At 49.3% G+C, this 27,500-nt stretch overlaps 2 protein-coding genes across 2 annotated transcripts in view; both read left to right on the top strand.

Annotated features, from left to right (window-relative positions):
* camkmt (calmodulin-lysine N-methyltransferase) overlaps positions 1-27,500 on the top strand; it is an 86,382-nt gene that overhangs the window by 12,670 nt on the left and 46,212 nt on the right. The window lies entirely within an intron of this gene.
* slc3a1 (solute carrier family 3 member 1) overlaps positions 1-27,500 on the top strand; it is a 96,673-nt gene that overhangs the window by 25,595 nt on the left and 43,578 nt on the right. The window lies entirely within an intron of this gene.

The following is a 27,500-nucleotide window of genomic DNA, read 5'->3' as shown; positions in this document are numbered from 1 at the left end:
GAAAGGGAGAGGGAGAGAGAGAGGGAGGGAGGGAGAGACAGAGAGAGAGAGAGGGAGAGAGAGAGAGGGGGGGCAGTCATCTGGGACTCTCTGTCTGTCTGTCTGTCTGTCTGTCTGTCTGTTTGAGAGAGAGAGAGAGTGTGTGTGTGTGTGTGTGTGTGTGTGTGTGTGTGTGTGTGTGTGTGTGTGTGTGTGTGTGTGTGTGTGTGTGTGTGTGTGTGTGTGTCTGGTCAGTGAAGGTAGAGGTCCTTCAAGGCGACGGGGCGTGAGGAGAAAAAATGTGCATGAATAGCATTGAGAATAAACATAAAGATAAACTGCTTTGACATACAAACTTATCTATTTAACACATCCTATTCAAATCTGATACGTTTGTTTTTGGTTCCTAAATGTTATAGGTTTGTTCACACACACACACACACACACACACACACACACACACACACCCCCAGGGGTCAGTAGAGAGAGAGAAGGGAGAAGTGAGGACAGAGTCTAATAGCGATATATCATTACACTGTTATATGTGTAATCTATTGTGCTGCCATTGAACGGCAGCAGCATGAGTTTGGCAGTAGGCCACACACACACACACCACACACACACACACACACACACACACACGCACACACAGCCAGGCATGCTGTGCCTCCAGTGGGGCAGTAATAGATGGTGTGAGTGTATTAGTCGCTGCAGTCCAAGTGTTAAGTGCTGGCCTGGTGTGTGTGAGATCGATGACACCCGGGCGGCCAACTCATCCTCACACACACACACACACACACACACACACACACAGGCGCTGTGACACATATCCTGAGGTCAGGGGTCACAGGCAAACACACAGACACAGACACCCCCCCCCTCCCCTTCCCCCTCACTTTCTACGTCTGTATGGATGTATAGATACGCCAGTGTATCAGTTATGAGGCTGTTCCACACACACACACACACACACACACACACACACAGGCATCCAGCGTCCAGTGGGAGGGGCCTGCTGCCGCTGTCGGGCGCCAGCACTGCGTCGATACGGTGGCAGCGCGCTAATGCCCCTGCTGCACGCCGCCCCGCCGCCCTCAGGGACCATTACAGCCACTGGGGCACTCACACACACACACACACACACACACACTCACACACACACACACACACACACACATACGCGACAACTTTCAGCCGGGTGACGGAGGTGTGCATGTCATGTCTGCTGATAGCAACGCTAGCTGCGTTTCCATCACCCCTAGCATTGCGCATAATGCTAAACATGGCAATAAACGCTGGTGATGGAAACAGCTCAACTTGGAACAACCTCTCAAGTATGGCTGAAAGGTTTTGAACTGAAAGTTCGCCAACATTTTTTGGTCATTTAGGTTTCCTGCCTCAATATCCCCGTTCGCCGACCCAGAATAAAAATCAATACAAGGTGAAGCAATGATGAAGAAAACGATAATAAATGAACGCAGTTTTCACTGAACCGTTAAATGAAGGAAACTCTTCACACCGGTCGAGGCTCTCAGTGGTTCTACTGCGGGGAACTGCTGCAGACAGACTATATGCACATCAGCCTGTTGTGGTGGTGGTGCGCCAGTGCATTCTGTCCCCCCCCACTGCAGGATCTCGAGTGGCGCCGGTGCCGCAGTCGTTCAGCCAAACCGACGCCTGCAGGCATCGGCTCTGTTTGTTCAGTTTTCAAATTGTGTTTGTGATTAAGTCAAATCAGCCAGTGTTTGACCTGAAGTCACACAGTGTTTAGCCTTTAGCATGAGAAGCTCTGTATAAAAGCACTTTAAACAGAAGAAAAACCAAACAAAAAGTAAAGAATGATACTGCACTGGAAAAATATAAAATATGAAAAATATATATTGTGTAGTTTGCCAATTTGGGATCCATAAAGTACATCTATTCTGTTCTATTCTCTCTCTCTCTCTCTCTCTCTCTCTCTCTCTCTCTCTCTCACTCTTTGCTGTTGGTGGCTGTTTGGCCTTGTACTTAGGTAAAGCCAGGCCCCGAGCTAAATGCTAATGCTACCACATGCACAATATTTACCTGCCGCAGAAACAAACAAGTGCGAAGAGGATTTTTCCCAATTAGAACTTTTAAGACTCTGTTCATTTAAATGTTGAAAGAAGAAGTTTGCCGACTGTTTTTTTTTTTTTTGCTGTAATTCCGAGAAAGCGGCCTCGACTCCCGAGAATATGAAAACCCTGCAATGTTTCTGGCGCCAAAGCAGCTGCGCTTGAGTTGAAATAACATAATGTGCCCCAAGGAGCCGGAGCAGCAGCGCTTTAATAAGGAATGGGATTGATCCTCGTGTGCGGCCGTGTGTGTGTGTGTGTGTGTGTGTGTAATATTAATCTTATCCCACAGTCGCCTGCTTTTATCTACAGTAGCAGATTGACTGAAAACATTGAGTTAATAGACGTTTGAAGAAATATTGCCCAATAGCTTTTTTTTGATCTCATTGTGTCCTTTGTTTTCACGGCTGTCAGCAGTATAGCAAAAAAAATAAAAAAATAAAAAAAACAAAACCTGAGAACTCAAGTACGGTTTTGTTCCATTATTGATTGATCTGCTCTCTGCGGATTCCACAACAGACTGGCGACTCGAGGGAGCCTTTTGTTTTGTTGGCTTAGCAAAATTAAAGTCATTCCCCGAGCTCGACACGCGGCTACATTAGGGAGGAAGAAAAAAAAAAAAAAAAAAGGAGCGTTTAACAAGAGTCGATACGGCTCACGCACACTGCTGGAGAATAATGAGCGTCGTTAAAAGGTCCCGCATTACGCTAAGCTGACTTTGTTTTCATACAGTAATCGCTGTCTGTGTTCCGTCCAAGTACAGCGCTCGTTTGTTGCTGATGTCACAGAGGGCGCCGATACCGCTCCCAGGTCGGCGACAAGACAGCAGGAGATCTGTAGAGTTTCATGCGTGAATGAATGGAATGAGGGACATAAGAAGTGATGATTGATTGATTGATTGATTGATTGATTGATTGAAGTTTACTTTGAACATACAGAATAAAAAACAAAAGCAAAAAAGAGGAAACTCGGAGGAACTGAAGGGGAGGGGTGTGAGAAAGACGGAGGGCACGTAGAAGCAGAGAATGAGTTGGGAGGATGAGCTCAGTGTCGAGAGAGAGAGACAGACATTCGGAGAGAGAGAGAGTGAGACAGAGACATTCAGAGAGAGAGAGATTCAGAGAGAGCGAGAGTGAGAGAGAGACATTCAGAGAGAGAGAGATTCAGAGAGAGCGAGAGTGAGAGAGAGACATTCAGAGAGTGAGAGAGTGAGACAGAGACATTCAGAGAGAGAGAGATTCAGAGAGAGCGAGAGTGAGAGAGAGACATTCAGAGAGTGAGAGAGTGAGAGAGAGACATTCAGAGAGAGAGAGAGTGAGAGACATTCAGAGAGTGAGAGTGAGAGACATTCAGAGAGAGAGAGTGAGAGAGAGACATTCAGAGAGAGAGAGAGAAGGTGTGTGTGGTGGGAGGGGCACCTTGAGAGAGACAGAGAGGCAGAGAGACGGGTCCTGACAGCAGTACAGGCAGCTACCTACAGATTTGCCTGCATCAAATCCAGACGCCCGCGGGCATCGTCACACACGCAAACAAACACACACACACACACACACACACACACACACACACACAGACACACGCGCGTGTGCGCACGCTGACACACAGCGCTCAGCCATCAGCGCCAGGCCCAGTGTTGTTTAATCCAAGCTGACTTGCACTCCACAGAAAAAGCAAATTCACTTCCACTCACCGTCTGCAGGACGACGCTCTCCACACAAATGGCAGCGCTTTAAATCACCCTGCTTGCCTGTTGTGTGTGTGTGTGCATACATGTGTTGGTCTGTGTGTGTGCATGGCGCCTGTGTGTGTGTGTGTGTGTGTGAGACTCTTAGCATGCATAGAGACTCAGACTCCAGCTCCTGTTTTTATAGTTTTTGATGATTTTTTTGTTGTTGCTGTTGCACTAGTGTGTGTGTGTGTGTGTGTGTGTGTGTGTGTGTGTGTGTGTGTGTGTGTTTACATGTATTGGCGGTGACAGGCTCTTGAGCGGTCCCCCCTTCACTGCGTGACAGGCAGATAACTGGGCTGCTCTGCTCCCTATTGTTTGGGGGCTGTCATCAAACCGTGCTCATAGAGCCAGTTATACTCTGCTCCTGTGTCTGTGTGTGTGTGTGTGTGTGCGTGTGTGTGTGCGGGCGGGCTAAAAAGAGTTTGTCCTGTATTGTTTATTCTAATTTTTGCACTCATCCCAGCTAATCCCTGCCTGCCTGCCTGCCTGCCTGGCCGGCTGTTGCTGGCCTGGTTTTGTGTGCTAAGGAGTTGTTTTTGAAAAAGCAAAGCGTGAAAACAAAGCAACGAGGCAAACAGGTGTCGATCCGCGCGTACAAGTGCGTGTTTGATGTGTGTACCTGCGCCACCGGCGGGGCGGAGGGGCCGGGCAGCCATTGTGTGGCTGGTGTGATCGTCGCTCTACTGTACTCTGCTCTCCTCTCCATTGTTATCTGACTTGTCATTAAGCCCTTGTTGGCCGCTCCAAATGGGCCCGAGTGCTTGTTAGGCGCCGCGCTGTCATTTGTTAAGAGGGAATAGGTGAGGCGAGCGGCAAATACACACACACACACACACACACACACACACGCACACGCGCGCGCCGACACACACACACTCGCGTACGCACTCCCGACACAACAGGACAGATGTGCCGAGTGGCTGCTGCAAAAATGCTAGAAATTGTTTGTTTTTTTTCCTCCCTCTGTTGTTGTTGTTGTTGTTGTTGTTGTTGTCGTCGTGACGGTCGTGTGTATTATTAACATTCGCTGGGTAACAATGTCAGGACGAGAGTCTGAGCGGCGAGCGGAGCGGCGCCTCGTCACTGACGCTCGGCTGCATTATTCAAATATCCAGCGGAATCTGGCCGGGAAACATCATTTACATTTAAACTGAAATGTTGCGCTGGAATCGCCAGAGGAAACTTTTAATGGCTTCGACGACCTTTTGCTCACAATTTAACAAACACTTGTTGTTGTTTTTTGTTGTTTTTTTTTTAAAACAACTTTTTTTCTGTGAAGGGAGTTTTCAGAGCCAGAGATTCGTAGGCGTATTTTTCCTCTTAGTACCAATGCGTGCATATTTTCCATATTTTAATGTAGCGGTTGCATTTAATTGACGACAGCAGGTTGTAGTGACCAGCATCAGTACCATTAGTAGTAACCAGCATCAGTACCATTAGTAGTACCAGCATCAGTACCATTAGTAGTAACCAGTATAAGTACCATCAGTAGTAACCAGCATCAATACCATTAGTAGTCCCAGCATCAGTACCATTAGTAGTAACCAGCATCAGTACCATTAGTAGTACCAGCATCAGTACCATCAGTAGTAACCAGCATCAGTACCATTAGTAGTACCAGCATCAGTACCATCAGTAGTACCAGCATCAGTACCATTAGTAGTACCAGCATCAGTACCATCAGTAGTACCAGCATCAGTACCATTAGTAGTAACCAGCATCAGTACCATCAGTAGTAACCAGCATCAGTACCATTAGTAGTAACCAGCATAACTACCATCAGTAATAACCAGCATCAGTACCATCAGTAGTAACCAGCATCAGTACCATTCGTAGTAACCAGCATCAGTACCATCAGTAGTAACCAGCATCAGTACCATCAGTAGTAACCAGCATCAGTACCATCAGTAGTAACCAGCATCAGTACCATTCGTAGTAACCAGCATCAGTACCTGAATTCCAGCTGAAAAGTCTTAACAGAAGCAAAACTCTTTTTATCTATCACTGAAAAGCACTCCAATGTCCACCTCAGCTTTAAAGATGTCAGTTACTTCAGGGCAACAGCTGCCGAAATAAGTAGAGCATATTTAGCCCTCTGTTTACAGCCTGCAGCTTGGTATACTCTGCTGTTTTGGTAGCTTCTTCAGCCCGTTTAGAAGGGAGCACAACAAAGTCGGTCTGACGCTGGCCTAAAGTGTTGTCGGTAATCTGGGAGATGCGTCGCGGCCCTTTGTGACATCACAGAGGGCAGGGTGTTCATCAGTGTGCACTCTCTGCAAAATTGTCACTTCTGAAGAGTTTGCCGGCAAGCTGGAGACACAGATAGCTGACGGAAGTCACTTTTAAGGTGAATTACGCGCAATACGTGACCTTTGACCTGCATGCACAGGAAGTCAATCAATCGATCAAATCTGTATTTGTAATGGAAATACAACAACAAAAAAATGTAGCGAGAGATCGATAGAGAGAGAGAGAGAAGTAGTGAGAGAGGCCAGAGTGAGTTGCAGGGTGAACAACAAAGCTTGTATAACATAGATATAGATACACTGGATATAAATAAATAGTTTGAATATAGAAATACAGAAAGACAACACCTGCCATAAGTGTATGGCCAACTGAATATAAACATGTATATTAAAAAAAAAAAAAAATCAATAAAATTCATTTCTATAGGTACAATAGCCTGAAAGGTACCCAAAGTGCTTAACAACAAAACAAAAAACACAGTACAGAAACGACAACAAAACCCTAACACAATACACAAGACACAGGAGAGTGCCACCATGCTGGAGGGTGTTCAAATAAATCAAATACATAAATAAAAGAGAACAGATAAAATAAGTACACCTAAAAAAAAAATAAATGTAGCTACACATCAAACTATTCTAAATTGAAATAGACTCAGATGTGCAGCAGTGGGTGGTTAGACTCCCAGCTGTGCGTCTAGGCAGGTCATGAGAGTGAACATGGGAGCAGACAGACAGACAGACAGACAGACAGACAGACAGACAGACAGACAGACAGACACAGCCATATCCCTCTCCGGTCCGTTTCCTGTCCCAGGAGGGGGAAGAGAACAATCGGGTGACATCACTTCCTGCCCAGGACAATCGCACAGGAACAGGTCGGGGAGCTCCAGGAGCGCCGTCGTCGCCCATAACAAGGCCGAGCGCGGCCAAGAAAACACAGCCGGCCGTGCGGCTCAGCGCAGCCTCGCAGCTCCGCCACACAATGGCACCATTGTAGCGGCCAGACTGTCAACAGGCCCGCCGCGTCTGCGTGTCGTCGTTTTGAAGCATTGTGTGTTTGTGCCAGTGCCAGCGTGTCAGCTCCTCCACCTCACACTTCTTTGCCCCCCCCCCATCCCCCGCCCCCCCCGCCCCATTCAGCCTCATTCTCATTCATTTGTGATCCTGTGTCGCATTTATTCAACGCAGAAACGAAGAATGATCTCCATCATTATTCGCTTTAGACTTTTGTTACGCTTTTATAATAATGAAACATTTTCCGTGCAACCTCCAACCCTCAAGAGGCCAGACAGAGTGTATGAAAGCCCACAGTGGAGCAGTGGACTCCTACATCCGACTGAGCAGCCGTCCTCTCCGGGACCTCGGTTCGGTTCCGCCTGCAGTACCGCCTTTGACCTGAGGGTGGGAGCAGTGGCTGCGGTTTGACAGCGGCGCCACCGTGGAGGCGGACTCGCCCGAAACCAGATGCTTCTAGTTCACGGTCCACTTTTCTTGTACAACTGTGAACAAATCACACAATAGAAGACGTTACCAAGCAGTTCCTTTGTTGCGGCAGCAGAAGGTCGCGTGTGTTCATTGGCTGATTTGGGTTTTTGCTGGCGGCTCCTGTCATGTGATTCAGCGCTGACCGGCGCTCCGGTTCCCTCAGCTCTAATTCATTCAGTTGTTGTTGTTTTTTTTCAAAGGCGTTCTTTAAAGGCCCATGGTGTAAGATTCAGTACCATCTAGTGGTTAGAAAGGAGACTGCGAATCAAACGCCAGTGTTAATCCTTGTTTCCTTATAATCCCACTGGGCGTGACGGTTTCCCAGTAGCGGCGGTGACGTCGGGGTGGAAATGACGTCCTGGGCCTGTGCAGATATGTGGCGCCGCAATGAGTCGACCTCATTATGTAAATATATATCGTCTTTATAATTAGCGAATGAAAACGCAGCACATTTATTTCCGTTCACTGACTTTTCCTAAAGAAACCCTTTAAATGTTACACCCGGCTCCTTCAAAATAAGATGAAATAAAAATTCCTGAGGCAAAAAAATTCCTGAAAAAAAGGGGGGGGGAGAACCTTGCTGGTGGTGCATTGCCCCCACCCCCCACTCCCAACCTCCCCCTCTCTATGCATTTGCCTTGATTTGCAGCGTCACGTGCGCGCTCTTAATTGATTGAGCGCTCGTTATGGATCGCCGCTCGCTCGTGGGCCAGTCGATGCTGCCAAGGCCTCCGCTCGCTTCTCCGTCAGGATGAAAGGTGGTGGTGGTGGGGGTGTGAGGATGTGGGGGGGAGGGGCCAAATAAAAAGTAGAGAGGTGTTGGAAAAATATTGATCCGCCGCCGCCGCCGCCGCCGCCGCCGCCACCGTGCACGTTGGATTCCACGTGCACCTGACCTTCCAAACTGCTGGCATCATCACCGCAGCCGATGTTCATTCCTCTTCCTCCTCCGCCCTCCTCACTTCCCCGTCCTTTTGTCTCAGCGCCGTGTGTGTGTGTGTGTGTGTGTGTGCGCAAGCGTGAGTGTGTGTGTGCGCGCGTGCGTGTGCATGCTTGAGCTGCAGATAAAGCCTAAATTGAGCTGTTTTGATTGTTCACTGAGAGTGCCCGCAGCACAAGGCTGACAAGAACACACACACACACACACACACACACACACACACAGACACACACACACACACACACACACACAGGCAGGCAGGCGTGCGCAGCCTCCTTGCAGTCACCCTCCTCTTCCCTCTCTGCGGTATTTTCATCAAGTGTTGTCGGCAGCAGCGGTGAAAATTCTTTTAATTACTCGTCAGAATAACTTTGCCGTCTTGGGGGCGAAGGAGACGCGTTAACGCCGCCGCCACCGCCACCGCCGCCACCGCACGTCTTGACGTCTCACCGCCGCTATTCCGGGTTTCTACACACACGTCTGGAGCTGTGGTGCTAAATGGGCTCGGGGCCTCACCCAGGGGAGCGCTGCTTGGTGGAAGGTGGCCTAGAAAAAGCAATGAAGTGAAGATTAGATGTGATATAATGCCGCGGCTTATTTTAAGACCTTGGCGAGGAGGTGAGCGGCTGTCCACGACTTCACTGGCCGTTAATCTGCTAATGAGATTCGTTCAGAGCACATTTGCTTTTCACGTCCAGTGTTTTGAGGATGTAAATACTGCTGTTGACACCCGCGGTGCGCTCATTCATTCGGTGAACTTGAGAAAAATATTTGCTGTATTTGATTCTGGCTAACATCGCCACACAGTTTCTCTCTGTTTTCACGCTGTTCAGTCAGCTCGGCCTCTCAGTTCACAGTTTAACTGGTGACTGGGAGGAATGCTTAAAGGTCCTGGCAGCTCAGGTTTGTTTTTTGTTTTTTTTTTGCTTTGCTGCAAGTGCGTCCTGAAAACAGGTCTAGAAAGCAGCCCTTTGTGACATCACAGACACCTCTCCCCTTCTTGGTTCTGCCAGGCAGCCGCTTTGTTTTTGTCTCCAACAAAGATGCAACATAGCTTCAGTTTTAGCAGGATTTTTATTTTTAAATACTCAATTTTGCAAGTTTATTCTCCTGAGGTCTGAGATAAGAAAATGAATTTGGATAATATGGATACTCAAAGAGTGAAATGTAAGTGTAATTGGTGCTTGTGAAGATTTAAAAGCTGCACCTACACTAATTGTTGAGGTCGATTGTCTCAGAGTGTGACCAGACTATATTTTGATTTCCAGCGCCGGCCTTCCTGTCAACGTTCAATTAATCCAAGTTAATCCCGGCGACGCTCCCGCTGGAATCCCGTCGCCCGTTCGCAGGATTTTCCGAGGAAGGCCGTGCATATTTGGGCGATTTGGGGAAAGGGAATGAACCTGAACCAAAGTCCAGCGATACCGTACAATTATGCAAATGCACTCTTGAAAAACAAATTGCACTCAAACGATTTGGCAGAAAAAAAAAAAACGCTTTAGCCAGCGAGCGGCGAGAGGTGTGCATGTGTTGCACACCGACGCTGGCACGCTGCAGCAAAACACAGCCGACATTGTCTGCGGCTCTGCAGAGAGAGAGAGACACACACACACACACACACACACACACACACACACTGAGCAGCCCACACACTCCAGGGATGATGTCTGGCTAGGTGGATAAAGTAGTGCTATTGTAATTCGATAGATGGCGCTCCCTCAGATAATCTGCCTTAAACAGATGATCATTTTGGGAGTAGATTTGATTGATGTGGGACGAGCAGGAGGGAGCAAGAGGCAGCCGCACAATTTGCTTTGACATTTTTTTTTTTGCCAGTGTGTGTGTGTGTGTGTGTGTGTGTGTGTGTGTGGCGGAGGGAATGCGTGGGTGGAGGAACATTATCCCAGTGCCAGCTGGACTCGGGATGATGCTCCGACTGGGACTTTTCCCGTCCTTGCCCTGCAGTCTCTGCTCTCTTTGTCTCGGCTGCGTCCAGCCTCTGCTCTCCTCCAGCGCAGCCGCGTCTCGCAGCCGCCTGTTGTTTTACATCTGTTTTTCTGTGTGTGTGTGTGTGTGTGTGTGTGTGTTGGGGGTGTGGGGTGTGTGTGTGGGGGGGTAACGCCTATGGATTTGTGACCTCGCGCAGACAGCTGGACGGCTGAGATTGAGATGAGAAGCCTGCACATCTTGTTGACCTTCCCCTCTGATTCGTGTTTGGCTGGACAGCGGTCGGCCCCGGCCAATCGGACGTCCCTCGAGGCTGTGGGCGGGACTTAGCCAGTGTTTTTTTTAAAACATTTTTTTTGTCCCTGTGTGTTTTTTATTTCGTGGATTACCTTGTGGTTGTCACAGAGGATGCTCTTCAACAGCGGTTGATCCCATCAGAGCTTCTGTCCAAGTTTCAGTTTTTCTTCTTAAATTTTATGTCCCCAGTTGCCTTAAGAAAGAGGTGGACAGGTTTCTTTTTTTTAAATTTATTTAAATAAATAAAACACAACTGGTTAATAGCAGCAGTCGTGCTTTGGAGTTTTTACAGCTCACATTAATAAAGTCTGATGAGGAGATTTTTGTTTCCTGCTTTTTTGAGCAACATTGCTCTGAAAAACCCAATTGTAAAATCCTGCATATCTCCAGAGTCTTTGCCCAGTATTGTGCGTTGCTCTAAGAACACCGGGGTAGTTTGACGGTCAGTCGTGCGTGTTGACAGACGTTAGATGAGGAGAGGTGTGACCACGCTGGAACGTAAAGTCAATTCAACGCAGCGAGATGAATTCTGACGGCTCGGGTCAGTGTGAGGGAAGGTGTGCGCTGATTGGAGCCGATGTAAAAAGTCCTGAGTGACTTTCTGAAGATTTCTGAAGCTGAGCCTTCAACCTGGAGGAACTTTGTGTGTCATTTCAAAAGCTCCTGGATTTAGTCGACGTCGTCTCCCTCTCCGACCCCTCACTTTCTCCATAGATTGCTCAATTTATTCAAAGAAAATCTAACAGAAGATATTGTGAGTGCGGCGGCCCTTCCTCGCTGCCCTCCTCCCTCCTTGGCTGCACTTCCACCTGCGAGGGGTTTGTGGTTGTAGTTTTCTTTTTTCTTTCCCCTCCCCTCCGTCGTCCCAGACATAATCCCCCACTAAAGCCCCCAGGTTGCCGTAGAAACATCAATAACATTCCTGCTTGACAACATCTTAGAGCATTAAAGTGGTCGTGGACCCAACGGAGACGGACGCTGACACACACACACACACACACACACACACACACACACACACACACACACAAACACACGGGGGGCTGGGAGGTTCTGGCTAATGCGGCCAAAGATTGTGTCACATTTGCAGCTGACAGTTCGTAACTTCCTCCGTCCGTCCGTCCGTCTCACGGCGGCCTTAAAGTCACTTCCTGTTTGTCACGCGTTCTTTACGTTGGGGGGGGGGGATGATTCGTGGACGCAACTTTCCTGTCGTGCTGTAAGAGCTTCAAACTGTGTCTGAACTGGTCTCACTGGGCAGTGACATTAAGCAAAATAAAATAAAATAGAATGGTTGTGTAGTCGACAGCAAAACTAAGGTGCAGTCGTCACGTTGTTGGACTCAATCTGAAACAATTTGAACAAAAAATATACAACCAAAAAAATCTGCATATAATAGACAAATGCAATCGATTCCCGCCTAAAAAAAACAAACAACCAAACCACCACCGTCACACTTGGCAAATTGCTGTAACGCAATTACAGCATCAGTCCCTGCGGATTACACATGAAAAATGCAAATATTCCCCAGACGTAATCTGCTAATAGATCCTCACTTGACTTTCTAATCTGGCGCATTGGCAGCTGCAGCTAATTGCCGTTGCGTTAATCACCGCTGAGGGTCCTCGGCGCCGCAGTCGCACACTCGGCCTGCTTTGTTGTGCGGCGGGATCCCAGGGATCCTAAATCCCCGCCAGGTGTGTTCCACGCTGCTGCGTGACCCTCAACTCTGACCTCTCCTGTCCTGAAGGAGGAGGAGGAGGAGGAGGACGGGGGGAGGGGAGGGGGGGGGGGGGAGTGCTGGGGGGGGTCCGGAGGCTGCAGCCAATCATTATCTTCTCTGGCTGATTGCTGATTCACCCCCAGATTGACGTCCTGTGTGTCTGGCGCAGGCCGAGAAGCACTCACAGCTCTGTGTGTTATGCAACCAGCAGCAAAGCTGAGGGGAAAACACTGCGGTTGCACAGCAGCACACCTCTGGAATCATCAGGATCAGTTTGAGATATGTTAGCTCCCTAAATCCAGACTGGCTTCAGTCCTCCACGGTGACCACACACACACACACACACACACACACTCACTCTCTCTCTCGCTGGCAGTTTGAGTGACACGCCGCTGCCGCCGAGGACGTCCGAGCAGCTGCCGAATTAAAATGAATAAATACGGAGCGCAAATATAGATTCATGAGCGCATCGAGCGGTCAGCCTTAAGCTGCAGAATCAGACACACACACACACACACACACACGCACACACACACACACACACGCACAATCAAAACGCTCATCAGGTGAAGAAGAGCACACACAGATAATGTAATGTCACAATTTCAACAGTCCAAGGGCAAAACGCTGTGTGTGTGTGTGTGTGTGTGTGTGTCCTGCGTGCTGCTCTTCTGTCTTTGTGACAGCAGCTCCAGATTGTTCCGTGGACAGACCTGTTATCATCCCAGTCAAATTATTCTGATTGGTTGCTGATTCCCTGATGGCGTCCCCTCTGTGTGTGTGTGTGTGTGTGTTTGTGTGTGTGCGTGTGCATGTGCGTGTGTTTGTGTGTTTTCTGTGTTTGAGTCACAGCCCCGTGCGATTGCATTCTTGCATATGGGGATTCACAGCCTGTCTGTGTGTGTGTGTGTGTGTGTGTGTGTGTGTGTGTGTGTGTGTCTTCCTGATGGAAGCCCTGTTTTATCCGCTGCTCTCCGTTCCCACCTGTCTACACTCTGACCGGCCTGCGTCTAATCACTTGATGTGATTTGTGTTGGTAAAACAAGCCACGTCCCTCTGATGAGGGCCTCCCCCCTGGTGTGTGTGTGTGTGTGTGTGTGTGTGTGTGTGTGTGTGTGTGTGTGTGTGTGTGTGTGTGTGTGTGTCTGTGTGTGTGTGTTTGATGTCGGCTCCCTTGGAAGCTTTCAAAATCAACATCGTCAAGATCCCGCTGTCCCATTTATCACAGACGAGCCTTTCCCCCCCTCACACATACACTCACACTCACACACACTCACACACACACACACACACACTAAACACGCAGTGATTTTTGTTGCAGATCCCTGTAAAGACACACAATCAGAACAGGTTTGGTGGCTCTTTCTTGATTTATGCACACACACACACACACACACACACACACACACACACACACACTCGCACGCACACTCTCATGCACACACCTTGTGAGTGCTTTATTCAGACAACCACATAATGGGCTGGTGGAGGTGCAGGGAACAGATGGTTTTCCGTGTAGCCGCCTCGCTAATGCTAACAGGACATGTCACGGCGGGAGGTGGAGCGACAGGAAGAAGTGGCCGAGTCGGCAGACAGACAGTGGAGGAGTCGCCGAGCGTCGCTCTGCTACTGGGATCAGGGAGAGACAGAGGCACGGAGGAGGAGGAGGAGGAGGAGGAGGAGGAGGAGGAGGAGGAGCAGGAGCAGGAGCAGAGCGCTGGGGTGGCTGAAGAAGGCAACAGTTTGTCTCCTCTCAGTGGTTAAAGACGCCCGCGATGCTGCTTTAACAGGTCACTAAAAAGTCACTAAACACAATGATTCCATGTGTGTTCATATGTAGTTCTGATGCCTTCAGTGAGAAACTGCAATGTCAATGAGTCACGAGAATGAGAGGAGACATTCAATTCGTAGGCTGTGCGCAAACTTCAGACCAGCTCTGTGATTTCTTTACATTGACTTTTCATCTCGACTTCAGTGGAGCAAAATCCCATGATTAATGGCGCTCTGATAGCCCGCTGTTTGCAGCCTCCCACCAAAACACTGTGTTTTAGCCTCCTGCTAACGGCAATTGCACCTTCCCGCTCAAACCATGCAGGTGGTCTGAGTGGGCGGAGCCAGTGCTGTGGCTTCAGGCCTTGTCGCTAAGCTGCTGGCGGTCTCGGTGCCCTTTGCCATGCAGATTGATAGAAGAAATGCTGTCCCTCCACCCTCCTCACGGTGGCGTCCTGCTGCTCGAGATGTGAGGGGAATTGCGGCCCATGTGCTCCGTTCGCACCACTCAGTGGAAACACCTGCCGATCCCAATTGTACTTTGTGGAAATCTTTTTAGAAATATCGCTTTTATTTTGCAAAGTGGGAAGTGAAGGTGTCTGCACTTCCTCTCCGCTCCCTGCGTGGCCACACCTCCCTCCACCCAGGAGACGGCGTGTTGCCAATCTGTGCCAGGCGGTGCGACGTTAGCGCCATGCAATATTCAGCAGGACTAAGTCAGGCTTTTAGCGTCTGACAGCGGCGGTGGCGGCGGCCTCTATATGTTTGGAGGCAAAGCCTGCAGCAAGAACAATCTGATCATCCAACAAGCCTCAGACCCCCCCTCAGACCCCCCCCCCCACCACTCCACTCACAGCTGCCTGCTGTTGTGTCTGCTCTTTTTACGCTCAGAGTGTTCGACTTCTGTCACAAGTGATGCTTCTTTTTTCTTCCCTCCTCCTCCTCTTCCTCCTCCTCTTCCTCCTCCTCCTCAGCCTCCTCCCCCACCACCTCCTCCTCCTCCTCCTCAGTGTCTCGACTGAGGCAAAGAGGCCTGAACAGTGAGAAATTGCGCTGTGATTATTTGTCGGATGACAAGTTGACAATGACGGTTGTGTTTGTCCCAGTGTGTGTGTGTGTGTGTGTGTGTGTGTGTGTGTGTGTGTGTGTGTGTGTGTGTGTGTGTGTGTGTGTGTGTGTGTGTGTGTGTGTGTGTGTGTGTGTGCGGGCTCGCTCGCTCTTCTTTAGGTTCCTGTTTTGATTTCAATTTCTCTCTCCCTGACGCTGGCTGTGACCTATGGCACCGACTCAGAGAGAAGCTAAAGCGTCGTCGGGAGAGGAGACGCTGTCCTGCGTGTTGTCCCACCCGTCATTCTCCTCCTTCTTCTTCTCCTCCTCCTTCTCCTCCTCCTCCTTCTCCTGAAGGAAGCAGCTTCCTGCTTCCTTCAGGAGGGAAAGAAAGAGAAGCCGATCAAAGAGCCTCTGACACGTAGACTGCTCTTCAAAATACCAGTAATAAATGATAAGATGGACAATTTAAACATTTCCCAGCCAGAGAGAGAGAGAGAGAGAGAGAGAGAGAGAGAGAGCAAGAGAGAGAGAGAGAGAGAGAGAGAGAGAGAGAGAGAGAGAGAGAGAGACTGGATCTCTTCGCCTTCTGATTTGTCTAATTTGCCTCCTTTGAAACAAATTGGCTCCTGCGTCTTCGACTCTGCTCGGCCTTGTTTCACTCCCTGCCGCTGGTTTAAAATCAACCGGCGACGCAGCGTCTCTCTCTCTCTCTCTGTCTCTCTCTCTCTCTCTCTCTCTCTCTCTCCCATTCTGACGTCTCCGAGGTAAAAAAAAAAAACTCACCCGGCGCCATCTAACCTGGTGTTAATCCCCCCCCCGACCCCCACCCCCGCTTCCTCTTCACCTCCCTTCGCCGTTGTTGTTCCTCTCCTTCTTCCTGGCAAACAGCCGCTCTTGAATTATTTGCAGCGAGGAGGAAATTTTTCAATGCATACGTGATGCGAAGCCGCGGCTCTCTGAAAGTCTATCGCCGCGTCTTAATCCCACCTTGTCCGACTGGAGGGCCGGGGCTTCCACAGTCATGCATACACACATCGCACACGCACACACATTTACACACGCACACACACACGCACGCACACACACACGCACACACGCACACACACACACGCACACACGCACACGCTTGGCTCTGGCACAGTTTGAACAAAGCCAGCCGGTAGAGAAACTATATCCTCCGTGATGCACACTCACACTCAGTCTGCGTCTACGTTCAATATGCACCCAGGAATTAGACCCATCCAGAAGTCACACACACACACACACACACACACACACACACACACACACACATCCATTCACATACATTCACAGGTCAATTGCTGTCGGTAACACAACCTCCATGAAGTGGTGTTTTTCCCCGTGTAACAAAACACTCGAGTCTGCTGCCATTCAGTTCGCCCATGCATATGTGTGTGTGTGTGTGTGTGTGTGTGTGTGTCCGTCTTTGTCTTGACGTGTTTGCGGCGTGTGGAGTGTTTCAACACGGCAGTGGTTAGTGCGGTTTTGTGTTGTCAAGTGGGAGGAATCACTTCCATTTCAGAAAATGGCACCAACATAATGATGTTACACGCATGCACGCACGCACACGCACACACACACACACACACACAAACACACACACACACAAAACAAAAACAATCACAACAACAATGAGAACAACAGTGTTTCCCATTGAGGTGATGCCCACTTGACAAATAATGAAGACAAAATGTAACACCAGTGTGTGTGTGTGTGTGTGTGTGTGTGTGCCCCCATGTCCATGCATGTTATCTCGCGCTAACATCGGCTTGCTGAGCCCGTACACACACACACACACACACACACACACACACTGGTGCAGAGCCTCTTCTTGCTGTTAATCTCTCCTCCCTCCAGCTGTGCAATCATCATTTAAAGGTGTTGTCTGTATAATTTCTGCTGGATTATGTGATTAGGAAGCTATTGTGGCAGATTAATGTGCGAATGAGGTTAACCCCATGATGAAATGGCTTTTGTCAGCCTGTGCCCGCCGCACATTGTAATGCTGCGCCCTTGTCCTTTTGTCTATGGGTGTCTATGCGAGTGTGTGTGTGTGTGGAGAGGGACAGGTGTTGGCCAAAGCTTTCTAATCTCTAAACCGAGGTATTTATTTATGGTCATATGTCTCGGTTTATTCTGTTAATGTGCGCCGCGTGTCAGTTTAGTTGAAGGGTCAGAGGCCTCACTTCAACTCTCCTCCCCTTCCGTTCCCTTCCCTTCCCTTCCCCTTCCCTTCCCTTCCCTTTCCTTCCCTTCCCTTCCCTTCCCTTCCCTTTCCCTTCCCTTCCTTCCCTTTCCTTTCTTTCCCTTCCCTTCCCTTCCCTTTCCTTTCCTTTCCTTTCCCTTCCCTTCCTTCCCTTTCCTTTCTTTCCCTTCCCTTCCCTTCCCTTCCCTTCCCTTTCCTTTCCCTTCCTTCCCTTTCCTTTCCTTTCCTTTCCCTTCCCTTCCCTTCCCTTCCCTTCCCTTCCCTTCCCTTTCCTTTCCTTTCCTTTCCCTTCTCTCCCTTTCCTTTCTTTCCCTTCCCTTCCCTTCCCTTTCCTTTCCTTCCCTTTCCTTTCCCTTCCCTTCCCTTCCCTTCCCTTCCCTTCCCTTTCCTTTCCTTTCCTTTCCCTTCTCTCCCTTTCCTTTCTTTCCCTTCCCTTCCCTTCCCTTTCCTTTCCTTTCCTTTCCCTTCCCTCCCTTTCCTTTCTTTCCCTTCCCTTCCCTTCCCTTCCCTTCCCTTCCCTTTCCTTTCCTTTCCTTTCCTTTCCTTCCCTTTCTTTTCCTTTCCCTTCCTTTCCTTTCCTTTCCTTTCCTTTCCTTTCCTTTCCCTTCCTTTCCTTTCCTTTCCTCTCCTCTTCCTTTCCTTCCCCATCATTCCAATCCTTTCTTTCTACTTCCTCTTCTTCCTTCCGTTCCTCTCTTCCTCTTGTCCTTTCCCTCTCCATGTTTCCTCTTCTCTTGCCTTGCTTCCGTCTCCTCCTCTCCCTGTGACGTGGACACACTTGGGAGTGTGCACTGCGTTCAGTTCTTGAAGGATGGCGACGGTGGTGGCGGCGGCAGTCGTGGCAGCAGCGGCAGCAGCAGCGGCAGCAGCAGCGGCAGCAGAGCCCGGAGCCAGCTGTCACAAATGGAACATTTAATAGTGTCTTCCTCTGGGCGCGGTCTCTGTGGAGCTGGTCCGCTGTCGGCTCAGGTCATTCCAGATAGGACTCTATCTTAGGATGATCTCACTGACAGCACCCACTTTAGACTAATCACTCCATTTAGACTGGAGTGGCCCTGAGGTGGGAGGCAGAGGGAGGGAGGAAGGGAGAGAGGGAGAGAGGGAGGGAGGGACAGAAAGGGAGAGATGACAGAGTTGAACAGTTAGTCGCCCGCGGGGCGAGAGAGAGAGAGAGGGAGAGGGTGGGGGGGGAGTGAGGGAGGGAGGGAAAGGAAGAGCTGAGTTGGCGGGGGTGGGTGGGTGGGGGGGGCAGCCAGCTCTTCTTCTTCTTGTTCTTCTTCTTCTCCTTCTTCTGGGAGCCGATCGCTGAGCAGCATAATAATCTTCCACGCCGACCTCGGGCCGTTCTCTCCCATGAACGTCAAGCGTGTTTTTTCCTACGCGGGCCGACTGACTGTACACGCGTGTCGTAAACCACCTAGGAGGAGACGGCGACCCGGGACGACCTCGCCGTGCCCCAAAGCACACCAGTGAAGCTCAAAATGTAAACTAGGACGATCTGACGAGTCTCAGATGATCGTAGCAGCGCTGCCGTTGAACAAATGTGTTCCAGATGAGAGCCACAGTTGCAGCTCCACTGGCAGCATCTTCACCTTGACCGGCATTGGTCCAGAGCAGAGGTGGTCAAACTGTTTGACTGGTGGGCCACAGTGGGTTGTACAGTGGGCCAGTGGGGGGGTAGCGGAGCAGCAGCAGATGCATGGAGTTGTTCTGGTGAGCCACCTCATAGGAGGAGGCAATCTATCCTGGGATATTATGGAGAAAACATGTTGCTGTAATGTCAATGGAAAATGAAGCAAAGCAACGTTGCAACCAAATCAGTGTCTGTGAAGCCCCACCAGGGTGTTGAGCTCTGAGAACCACCCAGAACCACCCAGAACCACCAGGGTGTTTAGCTCTTTATTGAAATGACTCTGGAAACACTGCAAACATGGAGGTAACACAGCTGTTTGATGACTGACTGACTGTTAATATCATTTCTTCAAGTTCAGCAGGCCGGATTAAAAAGCTGAATGGGCTTCATATGGCCTCCGGGCCTTAGTTTGCCCCAACTGGTCTACAACCTCATGTATCCCAAAGCAAAACAACCTTAGAAGTTTAGTTTTGTTCTCGCAAATGGAAAATATTTTACTACTGATTGGGAATAATAATAATAAAAAAAAGTGTTTCCAACACATTATTTCCAGAGGATGCAGCTCCAGCAGCAGCAGCAGCAGCAGCAGCAGCAGCTCCAGCTCCAGCAGCAGCTCCAGCAGCAGCAGCAGCTCCAGCAGCAGCTCCAGCAGCTCCTCTCTGATCTCAGCCTGGAAAGCGTCTATTCACACCAGCGTGTTTGTGCACGTTCCGAGGTCTTTTGACTGTGTTCCCACTAAATAATGGCTGCACCTCCGCCGCCGCCATGCGCGCCTCCCTCCCGCCCTCTCGCTCGCTCGGCCCACTGATAACCTCCACCCGTCACTCTCCCATTCTCCTCCGGTCCGTGACTCTGTCCCTGGGAGGTCCTATTCATCCCCAGTGATGGAGTTGCTCCGACTTTTGCCTTTCTTCTCTTTTACTGCGCGGACTGTCGGTGCACGTGCACGCACTCGTGCACGCTCGCCTGCCACCCATTTACCTGACTCAATGCCTCTATTCTCCTTCTTCAAATTGACTGGACAGATGGACGGCTGCCCCCACCGCTGACACACACACACACACACACACACACGCACGCACACACACACACACACACACACACACACACACACACACACAATAAAGATGCACCTACATGTCTTGTTCAAGTGCAATGAGAACACGATTTTGGCTCCACTTTTCTTTCTCTTCCCTCTTTCAAAGCAGCAAATTGTCTCGCAAATAAACTACAGTAGGTAGTTTGAGGGACTTTAATTTACGCAACAGCTACAATTCTTAATTTGAACAATTAAAGTGAGAATGCAACAACGTCGCTGAGCCGTTCCGTCCCGGCGAGAGAAGTGCTAAACGCAGAACGAGCAGCAGAGCAAAAGCTGCAAGTGGTGAAGTCGAGTTTGCGTGACAAAGTTTGTCAAATATCTGAATGTTTTATTTTTTCTGTCACTGCTGCTTCTGTAACAGCGAGCAGCAGCAGTAGCAGCAGCAGTAGCAGCAGCAGCAGATGTTGAGTCCAGCAACTGAAGCGTTGACCAGATCACAGACAGAAGCAACCTCTTACTGTTTGGCCCTCTGATTCTCCTTGGTGTGACCTGGTTTGGGTCCAGGCTGGAGGCTTCTATTCATCCAGGCACCCTCATGCACAGGCTCCGATCTGAATACAGCCAATAGTGGCGTGTTAAACCAAGACACAAAGGCATTTGACACCTACCTCATTTCCATGTGTTTGGGTATATATTGATGCCCGTTCTGGAGTGTTCTGGAGTGTTCTGGAGGTTGCTTTTACTTTCATCTTGGGTTCTAACATCACAGTGTGATCAGTTTGCAGAATTAATTCCAGGTTACAACTGCAAAAACTGCAAACTCACTCAAAGACTGTCAACATTAAGGACACAATCCTTAATACTTGAATCAGTAAGAGTTGAGTTGAGTTGGAGCTCACAGTTGGAGCTCATTTTCCATCTTTTTTTGCTCAAACTTTTGGATTAATAAAGGTATTTTATTCTATTCTATTGCCAATTGAGTCCAAGTTTTGGTTGCATGACAGTACATTTCATACCACGGCGCAACCAATGCATTTTTTGCACTATGGGCTCGTGATACAGTTCCATCCCTGCATGTAACCCCTGCAACATGCACAGGTCCCTCTTGAAAGTGAGTCCCAGTGTCCTAATGAGATTACCAGTATGAATAAAGGTTTGATAAATGAAAGGCTCCGGCACACTGGTGACTCTGCACTGGCTCTGCCTTGTACAAACGGATTCGCGTCAAAGAACGCGTCGTCTCTGATGTGGCCGACCCCCCCCCCGCCCCCCCCACCACCACCACCACGGCGTGACCAGCGCGCGCTGAGCTCTTGTATCATACGTAATTGTGTCTCTGTCAACAGTGTGCAGGCCAGATCTTCTCCATCTCGGAGGTTAATCCTTCAGAGAGATGGAGTGCGAAGGGATCCCCAAACCTGAATATTACCGCCGCTCAAATCTCCTCGCAGTCGCCCGTCGCCGCCGCTGCCGCCGCCGCCGCCGCTCACATCTTGCACGCCTTCACACGGGGGTTTGCATGTCAAGATAAGTGGCAAAGGGAAAAGAAGAACAGGGAGTCAAACACACACCCGGCACGCGCATAAACATTCATACATGCACCCAAGATATGCTCACTGTGGGAGTAGACGTACAGTATGAACACACACACACTAATCTGTGTGCTATCTGCTCCTTTCTGCTGTGCAGTCGGCAGATAAGTGCCATAGTGGAGACAGTGAGGGAGCAGCAGTGCAGTGGATCAGCCCAGTTCTACTCCTCCACCGCAGCGCCGCCACGGCCAGCAGCTCTGGCACAGGGACGGATTAGAAATGCGCTGCAAAAAATGTGGAATGTAAACTTGGGAGTGAAGCCGGAATTTTAACTCCCGAAAATGGCAAAAATAAGGTCTCTGTGTGGAAAGTAGAGATTTAAATTGTTCCATCTATCTATCTATCTATCTATCTATCTATCTATCTATCTATCTATCTATCTATCTATCTGTCTATCTGTCTGTCTATCTGTCTGTCTGTCTGTCTACAGATATCTTGCCCACACATAGGAATCCTGTACAATCACAGCTGGGGCAAAGGCCCAGACAAGCCAAAGAACATGGCATATTTAGCTCTCTGTTTGCAGCCTCCTTGCAAAAAAATAAAATTAAAAAAAATAAAAGAAGAAGCTGGGCTTCAACTTCCTGCCCAAACGACTTCTGTTTGAACTTTGGTGTGTTTAGAAGGGGACAAAAAAAAAAAAAAAAACGAACTGTGAGATGAGAAATTGAATTTCTTAATTCTTTGAATCAAGTGCAAATCCACCTGTACAACCAGCAGTGGAACCCACAAAACTCCAAACACAGGACTGATTGGAGCGTAGCTGCACCTTAGCAGCAACACAATAGGATCAACACGTCTCTCTCTCTCTCTCTCTCTCTCTCTCTCTCTCCATCTCTCTCCATCGCTTGCTCTTTTTTTGCTCTTCTCAACCCGTGTGGAGGCGCCACGTCTTCACGGACCATTGTACCTGTCAGTCACACGCAGCCTGACCTGAGGTCACCTCAGTCCTTTACCTCCTTTCACTCTAATTTTCTCAGATGGCTTCGGCATCGACAGTCGTCTGCAATAAAGAGGCACGTAGCAGCAGCAGCAGCAGCAGCAGCAGCAGCAGCAGCAGTCTTCCGCTTCCTCCTCTGAACGCTCACTTCTCCACTGAGTCAGAAATAGTCGAGCCGAGTGCTCCAAGCAAAAGAATATGAAAGAATGAATGAGAATAAGTAAATAAATAAAAAAAGGCTTTTGTTGCCGTTGCCTTTTGTGCGCAGTAATCGGGCTCTGCATTTCCTCATCCTCCCCGATGGGCTCCTGCTTCCCTGTGGCCCCTCGGCCCGCTCCTCACCCAAATGCACCACACGCCACTTTCATTAGGAATCGACCTGCGTTGATTTAAAAAAAATACTTGACGATAATATAAATGAATAATATAAACTATGTACGAATATATTGAAAAAAATCTGGTCCGCTGCTGCTGCTGCTGCTGCTGCTGCTGCTGCTGCTGCTGCTGCTGCTGCTCTCGACAGCGAATCCATTTCATTAGTGATGTAATGAAGGTGAGAGTCCAGTTGGAGGTCGACCCTCTCAGAGCCTTTTAAACCAGCAAAAAGCGGAAATGTTTCCCTCCACCCACCACCTCCACCCGCACCACCATAAAAACACAAAAACAGCATCAGGTGTAAACCTCTTGATCCCGCGCTCTGCACCGACCGTTACGCTCCAGCGTAGCCGCCAGGCATTGTGGGTAAAAAAAAAAAGCCCAAAACAAAACAAATAAAAAGCTGCACTAGCGTTTTATCTCCTAGCAACATGAACAGCAACAACATCCGGGACTCCGTCTGCCCACCTTCCTTCACTCTCTCGCTGCCCGTCTTCTGCCTCATCGAACCCAACAAACACTTGAATGGACTCCCTTTGGCTGCCGCTACTCTGTGTGTGCGTGTGTGTGTGTGTGTTTGTGTGTTCATTCCTCAGGGGTCCTTGCGCATGTCTATCTCTGTGCTGTCTACCATGCAGGATAAAAGCCATTCAGCTGTGACTGCTGCCACACTACTGCAACTCCGCCGAGGCACCAGTTAACTATCACACTGTGTGTGTGTGTGTGTGTGTGTGTGTGTGTGTGTGAGGGAGGGAGGGAGAGGGACAGATGAAAAGGATGACAGAGAGAGCGAAAGAAGTCGCAGAGGCACCAATCTGGGTCAGAGGATGCAGACGAGTGAGCAGCAGTGATCTGTTTGGTATCGGCTGGGCGGCAGCAGCAGCAGCAGCAGCAGCAGCAGCAGCAGCAGCTCCCTCAACACTGCTAGAGAGGACACACACCCGGGACGGAGTGGTTTCTGTGTGGGGTTCAGTGAAACATTCAGTGGACATCTGATATCCACCTGCAGTCACGTCAGCGCTCGCACCGTCCAGAAGAGTGGGACATAATGGTTGATATTCTCATCATTGTTTCATCCAATAAAGGGTGGAAAGTTGAAAAGAGTTCAAAGAAGATTTAATGTATTCAGCTTTAATGATTAACATCATGTATTGTTACTGCTTCAAATATTAAAGCAGCAAGACTGCTATTGAGTACCAGAGAATTAAACTGATACTGCCAATATCTTTTGAACCACCTGTCCCATGGGAGACTTTTGGTGTTCTAATATTGATATACTGATACACACAGACACCTACAGGTTTAAACTAAAGCCAAGCATTGCCTCGTTGCTAATTGAGGTTAAATGGGGTTTAAAGTTTGCCCTTAAGTTGATTGTCCCAGCGTTTCCTGTGTGGTCCTTATCTAACCATCCAATCCAGCAGTGGCCTGTAGAATCCCCTTGTAAAAGGCTCGCGGGTAGGGAGGGGGGGATGGGGGGGTGGGGGGGGCGGACCCTCCACTTCCCTTCCTGTTCCATCTTAAGAGGTTTAAGTTGCTCCGGCCCTGGAGAGGGTCAACGGGGCCTCGGCATTATCTTGGCCTTTTACGCCAAGCTGCCGCAACTTAAGACCAAAACATGCAACTTACAGGGTGACGGGAGCCCTGGCCCCTCCCCCCTCCCCCCCTCCTCACCTCCTCACCTCCCACCCGGCCTGTAGGCCCAGCTAGTTGGCTTGTTTGCCCATTGTGAATTGGCGGAGTCCTAAGTAGCTTTGTGCAGTTGAGTCCCTGATCAGATCAGTGGGCTGTGTCCCACACTGGCCATGTGCAGATCAGACGCTCTCAGCTGCACAGCTCAGCTCTAATCCCACTTCCTGTAAGTGAGACTTTACCAACCACCACCACCTACTAGTGCTACTGCTACTACTACCACCACCACCACCTACTAGTGCTACTGCTGCTACTACTACTACCACCACCACCTACTAGTGCTACTGCTACTACTACTACTACTACTACCACCACCACCTACTGCTACTACTGCTACTACTGCTACTACCACCACCACCACCTACTGCTACTACTGCTACTACTACTACTACCACCACCACCACCTACTAGTGCTACTGCTACTACTACTACTACTACCACCACCACCACCTACTGCTACTACTGCTACTACTACTACTACTACCACCACCATCTACTAGTGCTACTGCTGCTACTACTACTACTACTACCACCACCACCACCTACTAGTGCTACTGCTGCTACTACTACTACTACTACCACCACCACCATCTACTAGTGCTACTACTGCTACTACTACTACTACTACCACCACCACCTACTAGTGCTACTACTGCTACTACTACTACTACCACCACCACCACCACCTACTAGTGCTACTGCTGCTACTACTACTACTACTACCACCACCACCATCTACTAGTGCTACTACTGCTACTACTACTACTACTACCACCACCACCACCACCACCTACTAGTGCTACTACTGCTACTACTACTACTACTACTACCACCACCACCACCACCATCTACTAGTGCTACTACTACTACTACTACTACCACCACCACCACCACCATCTACTAGTGCTACTACTGCTACTACTACTACTACCACCACCACCACCACCTACTGCTACTACTGCTACTACTACCACCACCACCACCACCATCTACTAGTGCTACTACTGCTACTACTACCACCACCACCACCACCATCTACTAGTGCTACTACTGCTACTACTGCTACTACTACTACCACCACCACCACCACCATCTACTAGTGCTACTACTACTACTACCACCACCACCACCACCACCTACTAGTGCTACTACTGCTACTACTACTACTACCACCACCACCACCACCATCTACTAGTGCTACTACTGCTACTACTACTACTACCACCACCACCACCTACTGCTACTACTGCTACTACTACCACCACCACCACCACCACCACCTACTGCTACTACTGCTACTACTACCACCACCACCACCACCATCTACTAGTGCTACTACTGCTACTACTGCTACTACTACTACCACCACCACCACCACCATCTACTAGTGCTACTACTACTACTACCACCACCACCACCACCACCTACTAGTGCTACTACTGCTACTACTACTACTACTACTACCACCACCACCACCACCATCTACTAGTGCTACTACTGCTACTACTACTACTACCACCACCACCACCTACTGCTACTACTACTGCTACTACTACCACCACCACCACCACCACCTACTAGTGCTACTACTGCTACTACTACTACCACCACCACCACCACCATCTACTAGTGCTACTACTGCTACTACTACTACTACCACCACCACCACCTACTAGTGCTACTACTGCTACTACTACTACTACCACCACCACCACCTACTAGTGCTACTACTGCTACTACTACTACTACTACTACCACCACCACCACCACCACCACCTACTAGTGCTACTACTGCTACTACTACTACCACCACCACCACCACCATCTACTAGTGCTACTACTGCTACTACTACTACTACCACCACCACCACCTACTAGTGCTACTACTGCTACTACTACTACTACTACTACCACCACCACCACCACCACCTACTAGTGCTACTACTGCTACTACTACTACTACCACCACCACCACCACCATCTACTAGTGCTACTACTGCTACTACTACTACTACTACTACCACCACCACCACCACCACCTACTAGTGCTACTACTGCTACTACTACTACTACCACCACCACCACCTACTAGTGCTACTACTGCTACTACTACTACTACTACTACCACCACCACCACCACCACCTACTAGTGCTACTACTGCTACTACTACTACTACCACCACCACCACCACCATCTACTAGTGCTACTACTGCTACTACTACTACTGCTACTACTACCACCACCACCATCTACTAGTGCTACTACTGCTACTACTACCACCACCACCACCTACTGCTACTACTACTACCACCACCACCACCACCACCTACTGCTACTACTACTACTACTACTACCACCACCACCACCACCATCTACTAGTGCTACTACTGCTACTACCACTACTACTACTACCACCACCACCACCACCTACTAGTGCTACTACTGCTACTACTACTACCACCACCACCACCACCATCTACTAGTGCTACTACTGCTACTACTACTACTACCACCACCACCACCACCTACTAGTGCTACTACTGCTACTACTACTACAACTGCTACTAGTACTACTACCACTACTACTGCTACTACTACTACTACTATCACTACTACTGCCACTACTACTACTACTGCCACTACTACTACTACTGCTACTACTACTACTACCACCACCACCACCACCTACTGCTACTACTGCCACTACTACTACTACTACTACCATCACCATCACCA

This window comes from Nelusetta ayraudi, unplaced genomic scaffold, assembly GCF_046127955.1.
Source record: "Nelusetta ayraudi isolate G7.1 ecotype Tasmania unplaced genomic scaffold, CSIRO-AGI_Nayr_v1 ptg000089l, whole genome shotgun sequence".
Taxonomy (NCBI): domain Eukaryota; kingdom Metazoa; phylum Chordata; class Actinopteri; order Tetraodontiformes; family Monacanthidae; genus Nelusetta; species Nelusetta ayraudi.
Note: the sequence above shows the minus strand (reverse complement) of the source record. Positions and strands in the feature narration are given on the sequence as shown.